Source organism: Rutidosis leptorrhynchoides, chromosome 3 (genome assembly GCF_046630445.1).
Source record: "Rutidosis leptorrhynchoides isolate AG116_Rl617_1_P2 chromosome 3, CSIRO_AGI_Rlap_v1, whole genome shotgun sequence".
Taxonomy (NCBI): Eukaryota; Viridiplantae; Streptophyta; class Magnoliopsida; order Asterales; family Asteraceae; genus Rutidosis; species Rutidosis leptorrhynchoides.
Genome location: NC_092335.1, coordinates 221,241,018 through 221,250,200, shown reverse-complemented (window position 1 = coordinate 221,250,200; position 9,183 = coordinate 221,241,018). Strand labels below are relative to the sequence as shown.

At 32.5% G+C, this 9,183-nt stretch overlaps 1 non-coding gene across 1 annotated transcript; it reads left to right on the top strand.

Moving 5' to 3' along the window:
* The first annotated feature begins 8,244 nt into the window (after window positions 1-8,244).
* On the top strand, window positions 8,245-8,351 carry LOC139903343 (small nucleolar RNA R71). The gene has a single exon (XR_011778168.1). It is a non-coding gene; the product is annotated as a small nucleolar RNA R71 (small nucleolar RNA).
* The last annotated feature ends 832 nt before the right edge of the window (window positions 8,352-9,183 follow it).

Below are 9,183 nucleotides of genomic sequence, written 5' to 3'. Positions count from 1 at the left end.
AATATCATTGTATCCTCTGACCTGAGATACATATTGGGTTCGGATATTTACCAAGTATTGTGCCTTAATTCTTTCCTTCGCTATTCTGAAATATGGTAGTTCATAAGGAAGAGCTCAGGTATAATGCAAGGTGTATATTTAGGACGTATGTAGTCAAGATGGAATTTGTCCCTCTTATTCGTTGAGAGTCAGATGTCTAAGGCCTGATTAAAGTTAAATCTAAAAGAGAGTGATCACTCTGTATCTCTTGGATTTAACATGACATCTAGGATGAAAGGATAAATGAAAGATTCACCTATTCATATTCGAGATGGGAACTCAAAAGGGATGATGTTATTGAATGGCACAAAGTCATAACATATTGGGGGTGATGGACGGTCGTTAGGTGGTATCCGTCACTTGCATTAATTCCTTATGTTTCTCGTGCAAGTGGGAGATTGAAGGTATTTCGTATACCCGAGAGACATATTAAATTAATGTGGCTAATATGTTATGATCCAAGTCGGGACATACCCAATAACAAACTTACCGATACCTTATTCGTATTTGATCTTAGCGATTGGATCATTGATCAAATACGCGACACTTGAATTTTATGAAAAGGTTTCTAAAATAATAACACTTGATATGTGAATATAAATTATGGGTAATTTATATTATATGGATTTAATTATTTATAGGCTAAATAATTAATAATGTTATGTTACAATTTTATAAATGTATTTTATAAATGATGTACACATACATTATAAATAAAATGCAAGTTTTATAAAATTTAATTTTATAAAATGAAACCATTTTATTTAAAAGACATAGAAGTGGCATTGGGAGGGTAATTCACATGCTAAAAGATTCCACCTTTTGGTCAATCCTTCCCATTTCCACAAGTATATGTCTAGCACTCTTGGAGACATTTATTCCATGCAAACATATCAAGTAAAAGAGCAAAAAAACTGACCAAAAAATTACTCCTGCTGCTGATTCTGGCCGTGGGCTGTGGTAGCTTAAAAGGGGTTTAAATTTTGGTTTTTGGAAGTTCCTTTCAAGTGTCATAAATCCTAACCAAAGCTAGGGTGTTGGTGCATAAGTTTGGGGTATTATAACTTGAGGTTTCATACATTTTGGAGCTCCATTTTCCATCATCATCTTCTACATTCATTACCTAGCTTGGAGTAGGTATAATCTCTTTACTTGCTTGTAGTTTGTAAGCATGTTTCATAACTTGATCCTAATTGGGTTTTAACTTTAATTGGTTAAAGATTTACAAGTTTAAAATGGTAATACTTACATGCTTCCGCTTTAATTTGTTTCTTAAAATGTTTTAAGTATTATGAAACTTGTTAAAACTCAACAATTTTGATGGTGATGTCGATGATGTTGATGATATTAGTGAGTAGGGAGTGGGGTTCAAGATAGATATATGGGAATCCAAATCCAACGAAATGGGTGAAACAATTTCCTTATTTTATTACAAAAACTGATTCAAACCACTATTGGGCCGAGGGATATATATTTTTTCTTGGGCTTGCGTATAGAGTTAGTGGGCCGATGTGATTCAATTACTGTGTTAGGCCAAAGCCCAATTTTAGTTAAAATGAATGATAATGGAACATGGTATTGATAATGATTAAGTTATGAGGATGATTATGGGTGGACGACGTATGATGTATGATATTATAACATTCATCATGATGATGATTATGTAGACGAGTTGATGTTGATATAATATGATGAAGATATTAATCATTGATGGTGATACGGATTATGTGAGACAACATGATAATGATAGAAATGGATCGTTACGATGATTGTACGAATGGTGACGATTATGATTCGTTATGGACATGTGAAATAACAATAATAATAATGGTTAAGGATGTTATCGGGTTAGCGGGACGTCGCGGGTTCAAACCCGGACCTGGGCAATTTTTTAAGGACTACTTCTTTAAGGTAGTTTACTTAATTATTATTATTATTATTATTATTATTATTATTATTATTATTATTATTATTATTATTATTATTATTATTATTATTATTATTATTATTATTATTATTATTATTATTAAAAGTATAATAATAATTATTATTATATTATTTTTATTTTTATTATCATAAGTATCATTATTTTTATTAATATTAATATTATCATCATTTTTATTTTTATTATTATTATATTATTATTATTATTATCATTATTAACTTTATTTTTATCATTATTATTATTATATAAAGATATAATTTTTATTATTATTTCACCAAATAAATATTAGTTTTATAAAAACTTATTTAATACATATAACATAACTATATAACATAACTATATTAATATTTTTATAAATACTAATTATTTATTTAAAATATATAAGATAAATATAGTTAATTTAAATTATTAAATGAAACATATAAATTACTAAAATAACCATTAATAATAATATATATAAATTGTTTGATTACAATTATATGTATTAATATATATACCTGATATAGGTTCGTGAATCCGAGGCCAACCCTGCATTGTTCAATATAGACATATGTATTTTTACTACAAAATGCATTTGGTGAGTTTCATTTGTCTTTTTACCCTTTATATTTTTGGGCTGAGAATACATGCGCAATTTTTATAAATGTTTTACGAAATAGACACAAGTAATCGAAACTACATTATATTGTTGAATGATCGAAGCCGAATGTGCCCCTTTTTGCTTGGTAGCCTAAGAATTAGGGAACATCACTAATTTTGAGAATTAGTGCACGCCTAATTGATGCGAATCCTAAAGATAGATCTATGGGCCCGACGAACCCCATCCAAAGTACCGGATGCTTTAGTACTTCGATGTTGTTTTATATCATGTCCGAAGGATTTCCCAGAATGATAGGGGATATTCTTATATGCATCTTGTTAATGTCGGTTACCAGGTGTTCAATCCATATGAATGATATTTTTGTCTCTATGCATGGGACGTATATTTATGAGAACTAAAAATGAAAATCTTGTGGTCTATTAAAATGATGGAAATGATTATTTATGTTAAACTAATTAACTCACCAACCTTTTGGTTGACACTTTAAAGCATGTTTATTCTCAGGTATGAAAGAAGTCTTCCGCTGTGCAATTGCTTATTTTAAAGATATTACTTGGAATCATTCATGACATATTTCAAAAGACGTTGTATTCGAGTCGTTGAGTTCATCAAGATTATTATTAAGTCAATTATAATTAGATATATTATAAAATGGTATGCATGCCGTCAACTTTCGATGTAATGAAAGATTATCTTTTCAAAAATGAATGCAATGTTTGTAAAAGGTATCATATAGAGGTCAAGTACCTCGCGATGTAATCAACTGTTGTGAATCATTTATAATCGATATGGACTTCGTCCGGATGGATTAGGACGGGTCTCTACAAATCGGCCTTTCAAAGTCAAGCAAGAATCGATATCCCTACATATGATGGCACCATTGACGCTGAAAAGTTGGACTCATGGCTAGATCATCTCGAAACTTATTTCACCTTATATGGTAGTACCGTGAAGGTTTCATTTGCAAGGTTAAAATTAAAAAGTCATGCAATCGCTTGATGGAACTCCTACTTAAAAACGATGGAAGATGAGGTGGTCCGAATTCACCCGTTTACTACGCCTTGAGTTCTACCCGATAGGTTACTCCCATGATCGGTGGACTCATTGGCACCAATTAAAACAACACGAACAATCGGTCCAGGAGTACACAATTGAATTCAGACGGTTGACCGTGTCTCTGGGTATTCTAATTGACAGCGAAGAAACTTCAACCAAATATGTTGCTGGTATGTTTCAACAAATTAGAAGTGAACTACGGTTGCAAAATGTATCCAATATTTCTCAAGCATGTGGTATAGCCATGGGTATTGAACAAACAAATAAAATTAATGGTCAAAGTTTTGATAAAAGATTAAATGGAGATAGTTCCAGTAGAAGTCCAACAAATAGAGATTCAAAGAAAATGAAGTCCACGTTGTCTACAAATGTTAAACAAATTGAGATTCAAAGATAATGAAGTCCACGGTGTCTACAAATGCTAATAAATTTTGTGATCATTGAAAGTTGTAGGTCACATTGAAGCAAAGTGGTGGAAGGCACATCCAGAGCTATTTCCAAAAAAATGGATCAAAGACAAAGAAAAGCACACAACCGCGACAACCATAATCCGTGAAGCCGTAGAACTCAGGACTGTTGATGGGTGGACACAAGCTTAACCTTCATGACCAACTCCGAAGAGAAGTTTTTAGCCAACATAAAAGTAGAGTTGTTTAACTTGAAGATTCAAGTGAAGAAGCAATTGTTGACACGGGAAGTGAAAAGAATTTAATTTCGGCTAGTCTCGTGCAACAATTTGGTTTGGAAACCATGCCACACCTACATCTGTATGATCTAGGCTGGATACAAAAGGGAACCGACACACGGGTCACCCAACAATGTAAGTTATGATTTGCTATCACTAGTCAATTCGTTGATGAAGTTATTTGCGAAATTGTACCGTTAGATATATGTTAAGTTATTTTTGGTATCCCGTATTTGTAGGAATGCAATACCATATATTTCAGACGTGATCAGAGGTACCAGTTGGAAAAGGATGGCAAGAAGTACATTGTCAACAAACACAAAACTAGTAAAAGCATTGATTTGGTTACGATTGGTAATGCTAGAAGGCCAAGTATAATCATCATTTGTTCTCGCCAAACTTCTGGTGTAACTAAAGCTCATCATCATCTTCAAAACTAGAAACAATATGAGCTATTTCTCTTTGCTGGAGAAAGGGAGGAATGATACGTACGATCCTAACAATCTCCGAGATTAAAGGAAATAATATTCCAGTCAAGAAAAAGAGTGACAGATCACGTTTTATTAGGGAATGTGATATTCAACCAAATAAACTTGGCAAATGCAGTCAGCCCATGATCTGACTATTATGCAACGTTAGGATTATGGAAAATCAATTCCATTTACTTTTTATCTTATATATATATATATATATATATATATATATATATACATATATATATATATACATATATATATATACATACATATACATATATATATATATATATATATATATATATATATATATATATATACATACATATACATATATATATATATACATATATGTATATATATATATATACATATATATATATATATATACATATATATATATATACATATATATATATATATATATATATATATATATATATATATATATATATATATATATATATATATATATATATATATATATATATATATATATATATATATATATATATATATATATATATATATATATATATATGGTAGATGGATAAATAAAAAGGTAGGCATCTTATTACTTATATTTAGTCAACACTCTAACTTGAGAAAAAATACAAAACAAAGCAAAAACTATGCCCCACATTATCTTTTCTTCTTTGTTCTATTACTCCGTATTATTTATGTTGTTACTCTATCACAACAAACTTAAAACAATAAATTAAATTCATCATCCTTACGAAGTCGTTGTGCCTTGTGTTTTGTAACGGATCACTTTCTGAACTCGTCGTCAAAAAGGTGCAATTCCTCATTTGTAAGGCTATCATTATCGATTCCTTGAATATGACGGCGAAATTCTTCACCTCCGGCGAAAAAACTCGATACATTCGGCTTATTGATATATAGCGGTAGTCAAATTTTGATTATAATGATCTAAGAATCTTCTCAATAACTCTTGCATCGCTTAGAGTTTCACCATTCCTCTTTAATTGATTGACATTCGCCAAGACTTTTGTTAAAACAATAGTAACTATTCCCGACTAATCTTTCCAACATTTGATCAATGAAAGGTAAGGGAAAGTGATCTTTTCTGGTGGCGTCATTTAATTTTCTATAATCAATACAAACACGCCATCATGTTACAGTCCTAGTAGGAATAAGCTCATTTTTTTCATTTGTGATGACAGTCATGCCACCCTTCTTAGTTACACATTGAACTGGGCTTACCCATGGACTATCAGAAATTGGATAAATTAAACCTGCATCTAGCAGTTTAATAATTTCTTTTTTAACAACATCTTGCATATTAGGATTTAGTCTTCGTTGGCGTTGCACATATGTTTTATGGCCTTCTTCCATAAGGATTTTATGTGTGCAATACGAAGGACTTATGCCTTTAATGCCATGAATCTTCCATGCAAAAGCTGGTTTATGAGCTTTTAGCACAGAAATGAGTTGAGATTTTTCATTTTTCGTAAGAGAAGACGATATTATTACAGGTAATTCAGATTCACCATGTAAATAAGCATATTCCAAATGGTTTGGAAGTGGCTTTAACTCTAATATCGGTGGTTCTTCTATCGATGATTTGTATCGATATCTGTCTTTCTCTTTTAGCATTTGAAGTTCTTCTGTTGTTGGTTAATAATCATTAGCCATGAGTGTAGCTAACATTTCAGCTTCATCAATTGGTTCAATTCCTTCTCCTAAAGAACATTCTCCTGTTCCTTGTAATTCTGGAAATTCTTCTAACAATTCTGCATGTGAATCTATAGTTTGAATATAATAACATGTATTATCTGCAGATTGCGGTTGTTGCATGGCTCTATCAACAAAAAAGGTAACACTCTCGTCCTCTATACTTAGGGTCAGTTTTTTACCGAACACGTCTATTATTGCTTTAGCCGTGTTTAAGAATGGTCTTCCTAATATAAGAGGAACTCGAGAATCTTCTTCCATGTCCAGAATAACAAAGTCTACTGGAAATACTAAAGTACCAACTTTAACTAGCATGTTTTCCATTATCCCTCTAGGATATTTTACTGATCGATCGGCTAGTTGTATGCTTATTCATGTTGGTTTCAATTCTCCAAGGTCTAGTTTAGTGTATAGTGAATACAGAATTAAATTTATACTAGCACCTAAGTCAGCCAATGCTTCTATTGAACTAAGACTACCTAGAAAACATGGAATTGTGAAACTTCCTGGATCTGATAATTTTTCTGGTATCTTATTCAACAGCACTGCAGAACAATTAGCATTCATTGTAACAGTCGAGAGTTCTTCCATTTTCTTTCTATTTGTGATTATATCTTTCAAGAATTTGGCATATTTAGGCATTCCTAAAATCACATCAATGATGGGAAGATTGACATTTATTTGTTTAAACATATCTAAGAATTTGGATTGCTCGGCTTCAAGTCTTTCTTTTCTCATTTTACTCGGGTAAGGAAGCGGTGGTTGGTATGGTTTAACATAAGGTTTGGCCTTAACTGTGTTATCTTCATTAACCTTTTCAACTACCGGTTCTGTTTCCTTATCTTGCTCAGGCTGTGGTGCCTGTGTAGTAGGAATAGAGTCATCAGAAATTACAGGTATTTCAGGTGGTTTAAGTGTAATACCACTTCTCGTGGTAATGGCTTTAGCTATTTCATTCCGGGGGTTAATATTTGTATCGCTAGGTAGACTCTCTGGTTTTCTTTCACCTATCAACCTTGCTAGGTTACTCACTTCTTGTTCCAGATTTTGAATAGAAGTATGTTGATTTATAAATGCTTGAGCATTTTGTTCATTAGTTTGTTTCTGAGATGTGAAAAACTGCATTTGAGATTCAACTAGCTTCGACATCATGTCTTCTAAATTTGGTTTTTTATCATTGGTTTGTGGTGGTTTATTTTGAAAAATAGGTCTTTGTTAATTGTAAGTAGTATTGGATACTTGTTGATTGCTAGGACCTTGTTGATTGTTGTATAGAACATTTCGGTTATAATTCTGATTTTGATTGTAGATTGATCTTGGCGGTTGATAATTATTTTGATAATTATTTCCAGGCCTTTGGTTCATGTATGAAACATTCTCTCTTTGTTCCATTGTTTGTTCAATACTGAGGCAATCTTTTGTCAAATGTGGTCCTCCACACTGCTCACAACTAATTCGTATTGCGTGAATATCCTTAGTCATCTTTTCCATTCGTCTCTCGAAAGCATCTATCTTTGCGGAAATGGAATCAAAGTCATGGCTAGAATCGGCTCTAGCTGCTTTAGATGATCTAACGATATCTTTTTCTTGATGCCACTCATGTGAGTGGCAAGCAGTGTTATCAATAATTTTGTAAGCTTCAGTTGCGGTTTTATTCATAATGGAACCACCAGCTGCTATGTCGATGTCTTTTCATGTAGTAATATCGCATCCTTGGTAGAATATTTGTACTATTTGATAAGTGTCTAAACCATGTTGAGGACATCCTCTCAACAACTTTTCAAATCTTGTCCAAGCCTCATATAGAGTTTCATTTGGCTTCTGTATGAACGTAACTATTTCTCCTTGAAGTCTCACGGCTTTAGATGCCGAAAAGAATTGTTTAAGAAAATTTTCAACTAAGACATCCCATGTATCAATCGCCCCTTCAGGTAACAATTCTAACCAATCTTTGGCTTCTCCCTTTAAAGTCCAGGGAAATAACATTAGATAGATCTGTTCATCCTCAACTTCTATGATTTTAAATAGAGTACAGATCCTATTAAAGGTACGAAGATGTTCATTTGGATCTTCCTTCAGCGCACCAATAAATTGGCATTGATTAGTTACCATGTGTAGGATTTGTCCTTTGATTTCATAATCTGGCGCATTAATGTCTGGTTGAGTAATTGCATGACCTTGGCCAGTGCGTTTAGCCCTCATTCGGTCTTCCATACTTAGAGGTTCCAGATTTTCCATGATTGAATTTGTTGAATCTAAATCACTGGAGGATTCTGATTTAATGGTTTCTTCCTCGACAATCTCTGGATGAGTGATTTATGATTCAGGAGGAATGATTAGTGGTTCAGGATCTCTGAATTGTCCCTGAATATCCTCCGGATTCTCAATTGTGAGGTCGGGTTCAAAAAATGGATTATCGAAAATTTGAATTAGAGTGCTTGGTTGACTAAATGACGATTCTAAAGAAAAATCAACGGCGACAATATTGGCTAGATGTCTTGATCGAGTTACAGGTGGCGAACGTATGAAAGGTGGTGAACGTTTTGCTCGGTGGATTCACTGAATGTCCTATTAGTTATAAAAGATAAAAATTATTAAAGTTATCAAATTAATAGACTTTTCTGATTTCGCCCACATTTCGAATAGCCAATAGATGCAGCAGGCAGCCAGGACCCTTTAAATCAGA